The following is a 16,095-nucleotide window of genomic DNA, read 5'->3' as shown; positions in this document are numbered from 1 at the left end:
TCAACCCAGATCTTCCTCTTCCACTCCTCTAGACTTCAGATTAACTCTTCCGCTGCCTCTTGGACATCGGGGCTTCCCACCAGACTCTCCCAGGCAGTCTCTCCAAAACCAAGCCCGCCATCTTCCCCTGTTTACTTCTCACCACAAACGGACTCCTTTGCCTCCTTGCCTTCCTAGCCTCATTATCCTGACCATCACTCACAACCCTTATTTTAAGGGTAAACTATACCTTTTTTTTTTTAGTAGCCTTTATATTTTAGAACAGTTTTAGATTGACAGAAAAATTGGGACCATAGCACAAAGAGCTCGCACAGACCCCACAGTCGGTTTCCACTGTTAACATCTTTTATTAGTATGGTGTATTTGTTACAGTTAATTAACTAACACTGGCACGTAATTATTAGCCAAAGTCCACCTTTCATTCAAATCTCCTTAGGTTTTATGTGCTAGCCTTTCTCTATCCCAGGACCCCACCCAGGACACCATATCCATGTCACATTTTGTCATCTTCTCCTTAGCTCCTCTTGGCTGTGACAGTCCCACGGACTTCCCTTGTTTTGATGACCTTGATAATGTAGAGGAGTGCTGGTCAGGTATATTCTAGAACATCCTTCCATTAGAATTTGCTTCTATTAGAGTTTTCTCACCACTAAACTGGGATTATAGATTGTTAGGAGGAAGGCTGTAGAAGTTACATGCTGATATTAAAATCTTTAAGGCATTGTTTGGACATTGGAGAGGGTTGGTCGCCACTTAAATTTGATAGAGGAAGGCAAATACTAATTCTGATATTACACTTATTAAACTGAATTGTAATTATTCATTTTCCTGCTTCCTCCTGATCTCTGAACTCTTTAGGGTAGAGACAGTGCCTGACTCATCCCTGTATCTCCAGGATCTTGGGCATGAAAACAAGTCGGGGCTTGATGATGTCTGAAGTCTTGATTTGTCTCCTCATCTGTAAAGTAGGGTAATAGAACTTACTTCATAGGATTTTGATGATTAAATTAAAATATTAAAATACTTGGTGCAGGGCCTTGCACACAGAATAGTAAGTACTCAAATATATTAACTGCTACCATGGCTGTCACCATTATTAGGACCTACATGTTATGCAAGATATACTGGAGACCCAAAGAACTGATTTGGATCCACTCTATATTTAAAGTAGTAAATTTGGTGATTAGATGGAAACAAGAAAGGCCAAACTTAGCTTTACATTTCAGAGAATTTGCTTTTGTAAAATTCATGTTGCATTTAGTTCACTTTGACAAGACTCTCTAATGATGGTCCACATCCAGAGAAACATAAGGCATGGCTCTTAACCTCAAGGCCTTGTAAACTGACTGTCAGAGAGTAATACAGGGCAGCATTTGACAAGGAGCCAAGCAGAGGCAGCGTGGGTGTGGAAAGTTCTGAGAAGGGGCGTCTGTATTGTTGCTAAGGTCTGGGATGCGGGCATTGGATGATGGGTCAGATTTGGATATTCAGAGAGAAAGGTGAGAAAGTCGTAAGCAAGGATCTGGAAAGAATGAATATACAGAAATTCAGCACCTGAGAGGAGTCCAACCTCCAGACTAGGATTTATGCTCACAAGAGTAGGAGGTGGCATTGGACAGGGCATTGCACAGAGTGAGATAACAGGATGGAGATGGCTTGAAAGCTGGCTTGAAGGGTAAGGGAGAGCCACTTCTATTTTTGAGTAAGGGAGTAACAGGATAAAGATGGAATTTTCGGGAGATAGCTACTTGCAGTGGGCATGACTAGCCAGAAACAGAAAGGCTAGTGATGGAAAGACTAGCATGCTAGCTCATTCATTCACTTAGCCATTCATTGGTCACATACGCACTCAGCAAGTAGTTATGGAACCTCTCTCCGACTCTGAGCACACGAAAGCCTATTGTCCTTGGCCCCTGCCCTCAAGGGGCTCACTGACTTGAAGAAGAGAGATTAAAGAAGTTTCTGCTATAATCCAGACTAGGTTATAGTGAAACCAGAGAAAAGACTGGAATAATACATGGGAGATTAGATGGACAGATAGATAGATCAATCGATAGATAGATAGATCGATCGATAGATAAATAGATAGATAATAGATAGATAGAGATATATATCTATTTATAAAAACACTGAAGTTATGGATTAGCGAGGTTTAAGAAGGCAATAATGAACAATGTCAAACACTACTGGTATGAGGCAGAAAATCTGTCCAGGAACAAAGGCAACTAAAAATAATAGCAATAATAAACAACAACAAAAACAATAATAGCTCTTTTAAACAGTCGCTATGTCCTGGACGTTGATACCAGTCTAAGGTATTAATATGTTTTCTCATTTTTGTGTGTGTGCCTCACATAGCAGAAGGTAATGGTAGTTCTCAATAAATGAGTCACGTTCTAGGCCAAGCTTGAGGGCCCATAGGAATCTGGATGTTTGGATGGTATAGCGGGCTCTGGAATGTTAGAAATGGGGTTCACCAGCTGACAGACTAGTAGTTTCTTTCCTCAGTTCACACTGTCCGAATTAAATCATTGGTTCACTCCTAGCCAGTAAAATCCTGTCTGATAAGATGCCTTCCCTTTGTCCTGCATGAAAATGCATTTCTTACTCATATAGGGTTGGGTGGAGCCCAGAATGTTCTTCAGTCCAACCTCTCTGGCAAACAGAACCTCTGGACCTTTGGGAGACCGGTCGTTCCCTTCCCAAAGCACTCATGTTCTCAAGCACATTACAGAGGGGAGGGCGTGTTCTGAGCGAGGGCTGGATTCAGACAAGGAAGTTTGGCGGGGACGGCGGGGAGTGAACTGTGCTTCCAAGAAGAGCTGCCAGTGCCAATGAACTTGTCCTTGCTTCTCTCTAATGGCCTCTCCGAACGGCTTTATATTCATCCAGATACTGACCACAAGTGAAAACACCAGGAGATTTCTGCTGAGTGACTTTCAGTTTGGGGAACCAAGTTTCTCTCAGAATGCAAGGGGAAACATCATATTAGGAAAGACTGTTACCACTGGGGTCCCTTCAGTCCAGGCCAGGACTCACTGACTTGCTCTGTAAACTGCATTCAGTGGCTTTCCACGAACATGTGAGTTGCCCACCCAACAGAGGTCTCTAGAAAGAGCTTTCACAGGTACAACGGGGGGTATGTTGTAAAGTTATAGAATACAACTGAGAAAAAGAAACACATTTTTATTTAAAACTCAGATTTTTAAAAAGGAGAGCAGAAATTCTGGTACTAAAACAAAACTTAGCAAACAACTCCTTTAAGGCAGCACCTCTACACCCTGCTCCCAGGGTCTCCTCTTAATAAAAAGACAGGCCTCCAACCCCTCGGAGACACAGAGTCAGTTCTAAACTCTTCTCCTTGCCCAGATGTTCATTCCGCACCTGGAAGGCATAGAGCACATCACAGGTGCTTATTAGGGAGGAAGACTTCATCCATAGTCACTCATGTGAGGGATCCAGGATTCAAAGCTGGTTCTGTCCGCTCCCAGTTTCCTCCTACGTCTGGTGGCCTTCTATAAGCCAGCATTGACTCCATGCTCAATCAAAGGTCACAGGCAGAATCAGCTTCCTTCAGAAAGTAGGAACCAGTCTGGGAGAAGGAAGTGGAAGAATGATTATGGGAATAAAGAGGTAGGTGATGAGGTCACCCTTAGAGGGTAGCTTGGTTAGCATGAAGGAAAATACCAGCCCCCTTAGCCGTTCTTTTCCTTGTCCTTTCCAAGGTCTTCTTAGTCATCGCCTTGAGTTTCCTGTAAGTACATCCTCTTGTTCATGGTATTTTGAAATCCTGTGTCTACCAAGTGTATGATTTGTGAGTTATACAGGAAAGCCGCTCGGGGGCCGTGCTTGGAGGGATGTTCTGCTCCAGCCCCTGGCGCATCTGACTCTCAGTATCAATGCAAGATTTCAGTACTGGCAGGAGGGAGGGGAGGAAACGTGTGGATGAGCCGCTGCGGATGAGACGGCACAGTGAAGGGAGTGAAACCCTATGTGGTCAAGAGAAGCCAGCTGGACAGCCCTCAGGCAGCTGCCTTCAGGGCACAGGGGACCCCTGGAATTTGGCCACCTGGCCCCAGGGAGGAGGGGGCATGCCTCAGGGGTGAGCCATGTGCTTTGTTCAGCCTGGGGCTGCTGGCTGAATTTACTTTTTTTTTTTTTAATTGAAGTGCAGTCAATCACAATGTGTCAACCTCTGGTGTACAGCACAATGTCCCAGTCATGCATATACATACATATATTCATTGTCATATTTTTTCCATTAAAGTTTATTACAAGGTATTGAACATAGGTTCCCTGTACTACACAAAAGAAACCTTTTTTAAAATCTATTTTTATATATAGTGGCTAACATTTGTAAATCTCACACTCCCAAATTTATCCATGAGCTTACTTTTAATTACATATCTTCATACCAATCTTGAGTAAATGGAATGGAGTTCCATCAGCAGCAGGGCCTTAAGAATGAGCATCCCAAATCCTTCTAACGTGCTTGGTAGTAACTTTGGGATTTCTACAACTCCTCATATCACACACATATACGCGCACACACATTTTCCTGAACCTCACCCCTCTCTCTAAAATCCAGGGTGCCTAAAATCATAGCCGATTCATCCACAGTTGACTTGGAATGGGTGGGAAGGCAAATAGGGCCACAACACAGTAATTCAATCTGACAAAATTCAGTGTTTATTCAGTTTAACCCAAATGTTTATTTAGCACCCTATTGGGCCCTGGGTTAGTGACCCAGACAGTGTTTCTTCCCTCAAAGAATCTCAGCCAAACTGACAACCTCCCAGGCTAGTGTTTCAGTGAAGCACTTACATGACCAGCCTTAGATCCACCCTTGGGAGCTTATGCAAATGCAGATTCCTCGGCTGTCATGCTGGCTTTCTGAACTAGAATATCCAGGGTGGTGGAACCCAGGAATCTGTATTTTAAAAGCCATCACAGGTGACCTTTATGCACCATCAACTTTGAGATCATCTGCCTTAGGCTCCTAACTTACCATTTTCCAGACCTCAAACATAGAGAATACTCTAGTGGCCCACCTGCTGATAGGGAGGGACAGACTCGGGGTGGGGGGGGCAAGTTTTGTCTCCACCCATTTCCTGAGCCTCTAACATGTAGGAAATTGCAGCTGACTTCACCTGGGACACCAGAGCAAAAAGACCCAGCCCAAAGTCCCTCTTGGCCCACATGTCACGGAAACAACCTATAAAGAAAAAGACATGACTGTGACTTGAGAAGCAGGATGGAATGTGGTGCCCAGGACTCCAAGCCCAGATGAACTTGGTCCACTGTGGACCGGCTACATCTTTGCTACCCCCAACACCAAAACGACCTTTTGAAGTGGCTATTTTAACTATCTGAACAGAATGAGATGCCAGCTCAGCAATACTGAGTGGCCTGCCCATGGTACAGGAATTTTAATTCACTAAATCCAAGTCCAAGTTTGTTAGACCCTTCCAACTTTGGAGGAACTTTTTTGTGAGGTCCGTATCCAAGTGTACAATGTTTCAACAAAGCACCGAAGCAGAAATAAATCAACCCCAGCCACTGGGAACTAGCTGTGATGTTACAGGACGTTGGCCTAAACTTGGATCGTAGGCCTGGCTCTGCTGTTTACTTACTAGTTGCCCTCGGACATGTTACCATCATCCATGAAGTTCCCCAAGCCAGACTCCCAGGGGCCGTCTTTGACACCTCCCTCTCATTCTCTCTCCACATAGAATCCATTCTTACTGGTTCTGCCTTCTAAATATTTTCAAATGCCTGCTTCCATCTTCACCACTATCGCTTTAGACCTGAACTATTGCAAGAACTCTTAACTGATCACCCCCCTTCCATTTTTGCCATTCATCCTCTCTCAATCCATCTTCTCCCCCACAGCCTGAGTCATAGCACATCACTCCTTGACTTAAAATCCTTCAACAGCTTCCAATTTATCTTAGGATAAAACTAATCTATTGTGGTCTACCGTGCCCAGTCTACCTCTGCAGACTCATCCTGAGCCACTTTTCATCTTGTTTTCTAGGCTCCAGACACGCTGGTGTTTCTGCCTTTCAACCACTCCATCTCCCTTCTGCTTCGTATACTTTCATCCTTCCCAGGGGAGCACTTTGCGGATCTTAATTCACCCACTTAACTCAACTCATTCTTCAGATCTCAGTTCATTATCATTGCCCTCGGGATCCTTCCTCACTCCTCCTGCCCTCTCCTCCCACCACTAAATCAGTTCCTCCTGTTATATGCTCTTACTGCTCCCTGCACTCACCACAGTTTGCAATTACACATCCTAGGGTGATTTTCTGTCTCCCCACTAGAGTGTGAGCCACATTAGGGTGGAGACGATGTCTGTCTTCCTGACCGCCATGTTACTCCCCGGCACCTCAGCACAGAGCCTGGGATGCAGTGAACGCTATATTCATAGTACCTATGACGGTGATGCTAACCGCTGCATTACTGCGTGCCTCGCGTGTGCCAGTCTTGCTCCTGAGCGCTTTACTCGAATTAGTGCTCTTAAACCTTGAAAATCCTGTGAATTAGTAGGCACTCCACTGAGATTTTGATGAATGAATACATTTTCCTCATTGACAAAATGGAGAAAGTAACATATGAGGTGAATCACAGCCAAAGTTTCAGAGCTTCATATTTCCTCTAATTATTTACAAACAAAAGACTAGAGCCCTTTAAAATTTTTTTCTGTAGGTTTTAAAAATATGTAAATATGTATATACATATAACCTTTACCTTATTCTAAAACAGTTTCTCAACTTAAAAAAAAAAAAAGATTGCTACCTCCCCCACAGAGAAAAAACATTAATTAAAAAGTGCATTAAGCCTAACAAGAGAAGTGAATAAGATTTCCTTGGGTAAGGTTGAGCTTTGGAAGGCCACAGACCATTGTAATAGCTGAGATTTGTTTTCATATCCTAAGAATTAATTTTTTTTCCTTTGATAGTAGTCTCACTGCTCCTTCTTCGTCTTTTTTTTTCTGTAAATTAATCGTTTTTCACTGCTCCTCTCTTTGAGAATGAATGTTCTAAAGGAAAGAAAGGAAGTGAGAGAAGGTAGGAGGGAAGAAAGAAAGGGGGGAGGGAGGGAGAGTGACTTGAGGCAGTGGCAGTGATCCCACAATGGAAGACGGGGTTCAAGAAGTGGATGAAACTGAGCCACTGGTTCTCAGCACTGTGATCAGACCACCTGTGCTCCCGCACATCCCTCTCTGCCCCTCTCTGTGTGAATGCCCACTTCCTTTCACATCCCTCCTAATTCTCCCTGAAACATGACAAGTGAGACTCAGCGTTGCGTGGATCTGGTTGTAAGCAGCCGGCTACAGTTGCTGTCCTCAGGGGAATACAGCTTGTTGATGGCAGCATCCCACAGAGAGAAGAGCTGGGAAGAGTTAATACCATTTGGGGGAATCGGGAAAGGCTTTAGAAAGCAAGTAGCCTTTGAGGTCAGGCTGGAAGGAGGGGCAGGATTTGGATAGACAGTGATAGGAGGGCTGAGAGCAAGGAGGAGAAAAATAAAGCCATCAAGGGTAGAGGACGCCACCTGCCAGGAAGCCTGACGTAAGACGTGTGGTGTGATGGTGTGATGTGAAGGGAGGGAGTGGGAACTAAGACTAGAACTATTTTGGAGAATCTTAAATGACAGGATGAGAGATTTGCTAGGAACCATTGAAGGTTCCAACAGTGGGATGACCTCAGAAGATACATGCTTTAGAAACCTTAATCTGGCCACTGGATAGAGGGTGAAGCAGAAGCAGAGAGGATGAACCCAGTGAACAAGATTTCCCATGGACCAGGCCAGGGTTTTTCAGCCACAACACTTTTGACTTTGGGGACACGGTGTTGAGGGGGCCTGTCCCGTACATGGTAGGGTGTTTAGCAGCACCACTGGCCTCTACCACTAGGTGCCAGTTGCGACAACGTTGTCAACTGTTCCCTGGGAGGCAAAATTGCCCATCTGAGAACCACCGATCTAGCAAGGACCAATAAGGGACTGACCCAAGACAGCCACAAAGGAAAAGGAGGGTGACAACTGAACAGTTGATGTTTCCAGCTCTATAAAGGTCAGGATGAAGGCAAACATGGGATCCAAGGGAATTTTCACGTTTCAAGTATGAAGGATCGGAAAAACAGCAGTAAAATTCACTGAGAAGGAACATGTTAGGAGGGGTGCATAAGGAATTTTATTTTTGAATGTTTTGTTACATGTTTCTAGACGCACATGAAGCTAGAGATGCCCTGTGGGTTACTGACAGATGGGCAGTCAAGTTCTCATGAATGAATGAATAAACAGATCAATGGCATATATCAAAAGAGAGATTGGAAGCCACGGGTAGGACTATGTGAATGGATGAAGCCACTGCAAAAAAGTGTAGAAAAATATTAGACAAGAACTGAGCTTCGAACCTTACATAATGTTTTTTGCAATGGGGAGTAGCCAGGTATAAGCCAAGTTTCTTTCCCATGGTGTAACTGTAATGGTATATGAGAACAAACTGACATCCTTGGGAGTCTGGGAGCTTGGCTCAAAGCTACCTCAAAAAGCACAACATTTCACTGCAGCTCCAGTTCCATCTTAAAAATTCTTTTGAAAATATGTATTCTGGCCCATATTATGAACTAGTTCGTTTTACGTGAAAATATTTTAAAATATTTACTTTCTCCCCAGCACGTTGAAGTAGTGTGGAGAGTCTTGGAAATTCTCCACGCCTGTTACCTATGCCCTCATCCAGGGTTCCCCTTACCCAAGTTTGAGATACAGGAGTACATAAATCGATACAGAACTGGGAGTTTGACAAATCCAAACGCAGTTTCTTATCTGGCCTCTTACTAACTCTGTGCCCTTAGCCAGGTATCTTGAACTCCCTGAATCTCAGTTTCACGACAGCAAAATGGGGCTACTCCTCCCAGTCTACACCGTGAAGGTCAAATGAGACGAAACAGGTAAAGGGCGTAGTCAATGAGGCAGTAGCTCATTTATGATTTGGATGAAGAAGAAAGCAAGCGGGAGGTACAGAGGCAGAGGAGGGGTGGCTGAGATACTGGGAATACAGCACCTTCGTGGTTTAACATCCTGAAAGCTTGCCCAAGTCGGCATTCCCGCAGCGAAGTTATTTTGAAACAATTGTCAACTGGCTCAGAAAGGGTAAAAGCACGTGAGAAAAATCTTTGGCATTTGAGTTTCTTAGTTATGGCTGAGAGAGCAGTGTTAGGGAGACCTGCTGACGGTGGACTCCGGTTAACTAGCGAGTGGGAAGTGAACAAGAGATAGGAGAAGACCTAGAGCATTCTCCCCACATACATGGTACCCAGTATGGGAGATCCGAGATTGCAAAAGGTCATGAAAATGGGCCTAAAACCAACCACCCCAAGCTTGGAAAGATCTGTAAGAAAAGAGCTAATGTTAATAGAACCTGAGTGGAAAATCCATACATAGGACAGAATACTGGTTGTGGTCTTGTACCTCACATTTCTTAGTCAAACATCAGAAAATCATTCGTTACAAATTTCTTGCATCGTTTTACACACACACACACACACACACACACACACACACCCATGGTTCTGTGGTCACTATAAGCAGAAGCAAATGCTATGTTTAAACAAACTTGGACAAAACACAGTTTCTTTGTTGTATTATTAATCTCCAAGGCAAAAGGATCCCTACCACATCTCAAAGTCAGTATAGAGTGGAATTTTTTTTCTCCTTAAAAGGACTCCTATAACTTGGGTGTCAAACACACTTTTAAAAAGTTCTGCCCTAAACGATTCTAACCACAATCCTTACACGTGTATCTGCTGCGACAGTCTTTCAGTGTACTGGAATCCTCCAACATCGCAGCTCACATCCTGTTCTAATGTGGTAAGGTCAGCGGAGTCCCCAGGCTGGTAAAAGCTCTCCAAGTCTAAAAACAACTGCGGGTATTTACAAGCATGTGTTATGTAGATAAAATCACAATGTACTGAAACACACAAACAACCAAATCAATGACAGAGATTTTGTGGTGATCACTGTTTGAATAGCAACTTCTATATTTTTAGGCGTTGGGATCAGGAGTTGAAGTAAAGCTCATATCTAGTCTTCCAGGTGCTTACGGGATAAAAAATATAACTTCTTTAAAATCAGCGGGGGATACTGGGAGCAAATCACCTTCTGCTATTCATCCCTTAAAGTCCCAGATAGTATCTGAGATGTTTTTACCGTGAGAGCAGTTGGGATGTTGGTACGCTTCTGGGAAATGCTCAGGTGAGGAGAGGTGAGGGAAGGTGATGGAAGGACCCGTCGGTTGAAACTGATTTTCTTGTCTGATCATTTCCGTGCATCAGCTGACAAGAGAGAGAATGGAAATCTCGTGCTTTCCTGTCTAAATACCAGAAGAACTCATCCCCTCTGACCAATTACAGGAATGACAAAATGACACTAATGCACCAAACACGTTAACCCATCCTCGTATGACCTCAGCATGTGTTTAAACCCTGTTGTGAAAGAGCAGTGACAGACACGCAGGAGAAAAATGCGTTGACATCACTTATGCACTGGGCCGAGGCACAGGCATTACCAAGAAGACAGGTCTTTTCCTAACAAGGCCCGAGGCCACAGCAGTGCTGAAAAGGCTCTGTCCCTGAGCCCTTGCAACAGCTGGCGGGAGTCAGAGGGTGGGGCAGCTGAGCCGAGGGCCAGCGAGACTTTGCTGACCTCCCTGGTCGCTGGAGAAATGGCCCGGACACGCCTTAGGCAAACACGCTTAGCTTACCCTGGGCAGCTGCTCTTCCTCTGCCTCCACGTGCAGCATCTGGCACACCTTGCTCCCCTGCAGGAGATGGGGGCCACGAGGCCCTGCAGTCCCTCTGCATCTCCTGTCCGGTCCACGGCAAGAACTTCCTAGATAGTCTCTCTACTGCTTTTTCCCCTTCTCCTGTCCACCCTCTGCATGAAGGCTGTGGCATTTGTAGAGTGAGCTTAGAGTGTATAAATTGCTGGCTTAGAAGTCTCCACTTGCTCCCATTGGGTGGGAAACTCATTCTCCATAACCTTCAGTAGAAGAAACCCAGCATCCTGGCCCCTGCACCTCTCTCCAGTTTTACATCCCATCCCTTCCCTGCTACTCACAATGTGCCGGTCGCACTGAACTTCGCAAAGTTTCCGAGACAAAGGGCCCTTTCACAACTCAGTGGCTTTGCACAAGCTGTTCTCTTTGCCTTACATGCTCCCACAACGCCTCCCTGGGGGCAAGCCCCTCTCGTCTTTCAAGCTCCAAGCTCAAATGTTATTTCCACAGTAAAGCCTTCACTGAATCTCCCTGGCCACCAGGATGGGGGGACTCATTCCCCATATTCTATGTCGCTTCCCACACAGCTCTCCGAGAGAGGTGGGATAGCATAGTGACCAACAGGACGCGCCCCATTGTAGAGTAACAGCCTCTACACATGCTCGTTCTCTGACCTGGGGCCATTTACCTAACCTATGCCTCAATTTCCTCAGCTGCAAAACAAAGGGAATAATAATAGTAAATGCTGCATCGGACTGCTATGACAGGTTACTGCGTTAAGCCCTTGAAACCCTCAGAAGAGTGCCCTGTGCATAATAAGTGCTCAGTAAGTATTAGCCAATATTATTATGTCCACTAAAATTGTAATATTGTCATCATCTATTTAGGTGTCTTTCTCCCTCCCCAGAAAAGAGGGTGGGGACTGTGTCTTATTCATGCTTATAATTTTAGTGCCAAACAGTTCTAGGTAATAGCCCTTCAATAAATGTTTATTGAATACGTTGATTATTTTCTAGGCAGTAAAATATCCTCATGACTCCAGAGATTACAACTCAAGGAACTTTCTTTCTTTCTTTTGCTCCATGGAAAGGAAAACATTACATGAATCCATAAAACACTATCCTGAGCAGAGACGACTGAAGCTTGATGTCATGAGTCCTTCCCTAAAGTGGGAGTCTGGAGGCCTGATCAGAATTCTGGTTCTACTAGGGCTGTGTGTCCTTGGACAAGTCACCTTCATTCATTTACTTCATACATTCTTGTTGAATATCAATCACGTGCCTGGCACTGTTCCAGGGGCTGGGGCGAAATTACTGCACAAGACAGGCCAGGTTCCGATTCTCATGGACCTTGACTGGAGGGAGTAAGTCCATTCCACAATAAACAGGAGAGAAAGGATAGAGCAGAACCGGAGAGTTGTAAGTGCTAGGATTGAAATGAAACAAGAAAACATGTTAGAAGGCGTTTGGGGAGGCTACACTTGAACAGTAAGTCAAGGAAGTCTTCTCTGAAAGTCAACAATAACATTTAGACTTGAACTTGAGACTTAAGGGAAGAACGTTCCAGGCAGGAGTGACAGCTACTATAAACGTCCAACGTCAGACTGAGCTTGGACTGCTCCAGGTGTCAGAAGAAAGCCTGTGTGCCTGGAACTTGGGAAGTGAGGGTAAGAGTTGCACCAGCTGAGGTCACTGAGGAAGGCAGGGGCCCTGCAGGCTGGAGGAGAGAATGTGGACTGTATGCTAAGTGCAGCCGGGGTGGTAACTGGCAGGTTTTGAACAGGAGAGTAATGTGATTTGATTTACACTTTTAGAAAATTCTGTTGTTGTAGAGAGAATGGATTATGAGGGAAGCAGAGGCAGGAGAACAGGCAATGAGGCTGGTTAAGAGGCTATTCCATTAATGTAGTTGAGAAACAAATAGTGTAAGTTCAGACGGTGTCTGTGGAGAAGAATTTGATGAACCGGAGTCCTGATACCGATCAGCTGAATGTAGGGACAAGAGAGAGAGAAGAATCTAGGATGGTTGCTAAGTTTTTGCCCAGAGTGTTTGAGGCAATTCTGTTGGCAACACAGTCCACAGCCAGGAATCCTACTCTAGTCCATATACAAGGTGACATGGAAGGCTGCAGTTACTGGGTAGGCCAGATGGATAAGGTATAGACTGGAGGTGAGAGAGTCAAGACTTTTCTTCAAAATGTTAAGTTTGGGATGCCCAGTCGATATCCAAGTGCAGCAGACAGAAAGTTGGATACACAAGGCTTGAGTTTAGCGGGAGAGGTCCGCTGCAGATATGTGAGTAGGGGCATTCAGACCGCATTTAAAGCTATGGGACGAGGTGGGATCACCCGGGGGCACCAAGTAGTTGAAGAAGAGATACAGGCCCACAGCGGAGCCCTGGAAAGAACAGCGTTTGGAATTGGAGTACTGGGGGCCCGCAAATTAGACCCAGAGGAAGCAGCCAGTATCAAAGGACAAACTCTAAAATAGTGTGTTGTCATGGAAGCCAGAGAGAAAGTGTTTCAAAATGGAGGGAGTGGTAAACTGAGTCAAATGCTGCCAAGAGGTCAACGAGGAAGAGAATTAGATTTGGCAACATGGAAATCTTCAGCAACCTTGAATGGATCAGTTTCACTTTTCATCTCTTGGACCAAGTTTGTCTATGTTAAAAAGAAAATGAAATTGTTTTCAAGCATTTTTTAAAGCAGAAGTACTCTTTTCTTAAAATAAATCATGAGAAGCATCCCAAGATAGGAAAGTGAACAAAATCAGAACTGTCGTAGGTGAAGCAGGGACTTCAAGAACTTGAGAAGTTTCCTTCTCTCCCCTTGCAGCTGACACAAAGCCAGCTTTTGGAAACCCTAGGGCTCCTTGGAAAGAAGACCCAAAACTATTGGGCTGGAAGCTCCGTAAAGGGCTCGTTGGCCAGGAGAATCTAAGTGGGGAGGTGTGAGTAGCTCTCAGTCTGGTGAGCAACGTGTCATTCATTGGCTAGGAACCTCCTTACATGTGTCGTGAAGAACACAGCATCCCAGGATCACGGGGAGGAATGCCTCGGACCTTCCGTAATCACAGTTCATTCTGGTTTCTTCCACATTAGGCCATTGGCTGCTCAGGGGTGCACCCATTGGACTGGTTTGCCCAGATCCTGCCACTCTGCCACACCTCCAAAAAGCATCCACAGCCTTTCTTTTGTTGCAAAATGATTCAGTGTCGTTTCCATAAAACATGGGGACCTGAGCATATGTTCACACACGCACTCTGTGTATACTGGGAGCTTTAAAGGGAGACATCCTTTAAAGGAACAGGCCTGCCAGAATACATCCTTGGTTGTCTTAAAGGAACCACCAAGTGTAACGTAGTTTGCATAGTCCGTGTTCTCTCAAAAGTGAGCTATGGTGTTGCTCTGTCAGAAATAATCACCAAAAAAAAGGATGTTTAAGTGTGCTTAGTGGGAGAAGAGGAATAAAAGTAATGTGAAGGATCCTTAGAAATTACCCTAAATAAACTGACAGAATGAGATAAATTCTTAATTCGCGGAGTACCCACTTTGTGTCAGGCATTTTGCTCGGCCTGGGAAAACAGTGGCATAGATGCAGACAGAGAATTTCTTGGGGGTATGCCTTTTGCTTATCTAAACTAAGTTATCTTTTTCAATTAATTCTTAGACAACTTACGATCAGGTTGTCCATTAGAATTTCAAGGTTTTCCCAAGCAGCATATTCATTCAGACTATTGAAATACGAGACTAAATAGACCTACATCACAATGATACAGCAACCGCCCCGACAGCTGTCTGCACAGACACTCGACACGTCACAGAACTCTTCCTTATACATGAACGAGGTGGAACATGCCTTCAAGTTTTACTTTGTGTAGCCTTTATGTTTTCCTATCATATTCTCATCAAACCATGTTGGCTGCTACTCTATTTGCCGTTTTAGGGTTGTTTTGTCCTGGTGGTGTGTTTCTGAACTGTCTGTAGCTTGCCTTAAAAACAAAGTCCTGACATGAGAAAACATCACTGGGGAGGGGGGGGCAGGGGGAGGTACAAGGGTGACAATTCCAGGAGTCTTTGCAAAATCACTGATACCCTCTGACCACTGACTGATGTTTGGTCCAAAGGAAAGCCAGGGCGGTCAGGGAAGTTTTTAACGGCGAAGCAGTAGAGATATACAGATACTTTGATCTAGACGAGCAAAAGACGAGGAATCTAATCTACGCTGGGAAAGACCCCTGGAGCGTTCACTATCTGGCTACTTCACATCTTCACCCACCCCGAGGAGCCCAAAATGAGGCTTGGCATTCTCCCCCAGACTAGCCCATCAGCACAGTCACATCCCCAGGGCAAGTGAAGCTGGGTGGTAGAGGCTGGGATGGGGGAAACCCTACTGTACCCTCCTGGGAGCCAGAAGGATGGGCAGAGGTGACAGGCTTATAAATGTGATGCATTTGCTCCCTTTATGTTCGCTCTGAGCTCACAGACAGCTCCCACCTGTGAGATACCTTCCTTTCCGTTTATACTTAATGGTTACAGAAATGCTGTCGTCTCACAACCACCCTATAGGGGATGAATATATTCATATTCTTCTTTCACAGAGGCAGCGCAGAGACGTTATGTGAGCCAGGTCATAGAGCTCTTAACCGAACCTGGATATTTACCTGTTCTTAAATCCTGTGGTCCCAACTGCCCCACCGTTGGGGCATACGCGAAGCAGGAGCAGGACTGAGATTCAAACCCAGGTCTCTTTTCCAAAAAGACGAAAGCAATTCCTGACATCTTTTTGCCGTGTGTTTAGATCTTGGGTTCATGCCTGGAGTTTTGATGTTTGTGTACCTCCCCTCTTTTCTTTCATCTTTTACAGATTTTGTTATGAAGATATTCTTCTTGGAAAGTGTCATATTTGGCAAGTTCCCATGGCCACTGGGGATTCAACTTGAAGGGAAGCACAAGGTAAATATTTTTGATGACTCTGAAATAGAGGAAAAGTACACCATTCTGGCTGGATTCCACCTAGAAAGCCCTCCCCAGGCTTTTGTGGGAGCCAGGGCAGAGGGCAGGAGTGGTACATAGAGCCCCCCACCGGGGTGGAAGTCCAAATGCTGTGTGTCCATTTGAGGTTACCTCTGGTCATTTGTAGCCTGAGATTAATGGACCACAGTTCCTAATGCAGGGATGATAGAGATCACACCCAGATTTGCATCTTAATCCCTGGAGTTGAGCAAACATCAAAAGGCTCAGCAGGTTGGTTCAGATCATTATGATAATGATTAATAACAGGCTTGTTTGTGGAGCTCTGTCTCCACAGT

At 44.9% G+C, this 16,095-nt stretch overlaps 1 long non-coding RNA gene across 1 annotated transcript in view; it reads left to right on the top strand.

Moving 5' to 3' along the window:
• LOC141577372 (uncharacterized) overlaps positions 1-15,742 on the top strand; it is a 337,252-nt gene extending 321,510 nt beyond the window's left edge. The window contains exon 4 of the long non-coding RNA XR_012506251.1: positions 15,651-15,742. This is a non-coding gene — a long non-coding RNA (uncharacterized LOC141577372). The remainder of the gene's footprint in view (positions 1-15,650) is intronic.
• Positions 15,743-16,095: the final 353 nt, after the last annotated feature.

The sequence above is a fragment of the Camelus bactrianus genome, chromosome 4 (genome assembly GCF_048773025.1).
Source record: "Camelus bactrianus isolate YW-2024 breed Bactrian camel chromosome 4, ASM4877302v1, whole genome shotgun sequence".
Classification (NCBI taxonomy): Eukaryota; Metazoa; Chordata; class Mammalia; order Artiodactyla; family Camelidae; genus Camelus; species Camelus bactrianus.
Note: the sequence above shows the minus strand (reverse complement) of the source record. Positions and strands in the feature narration are given on the sequence as shown.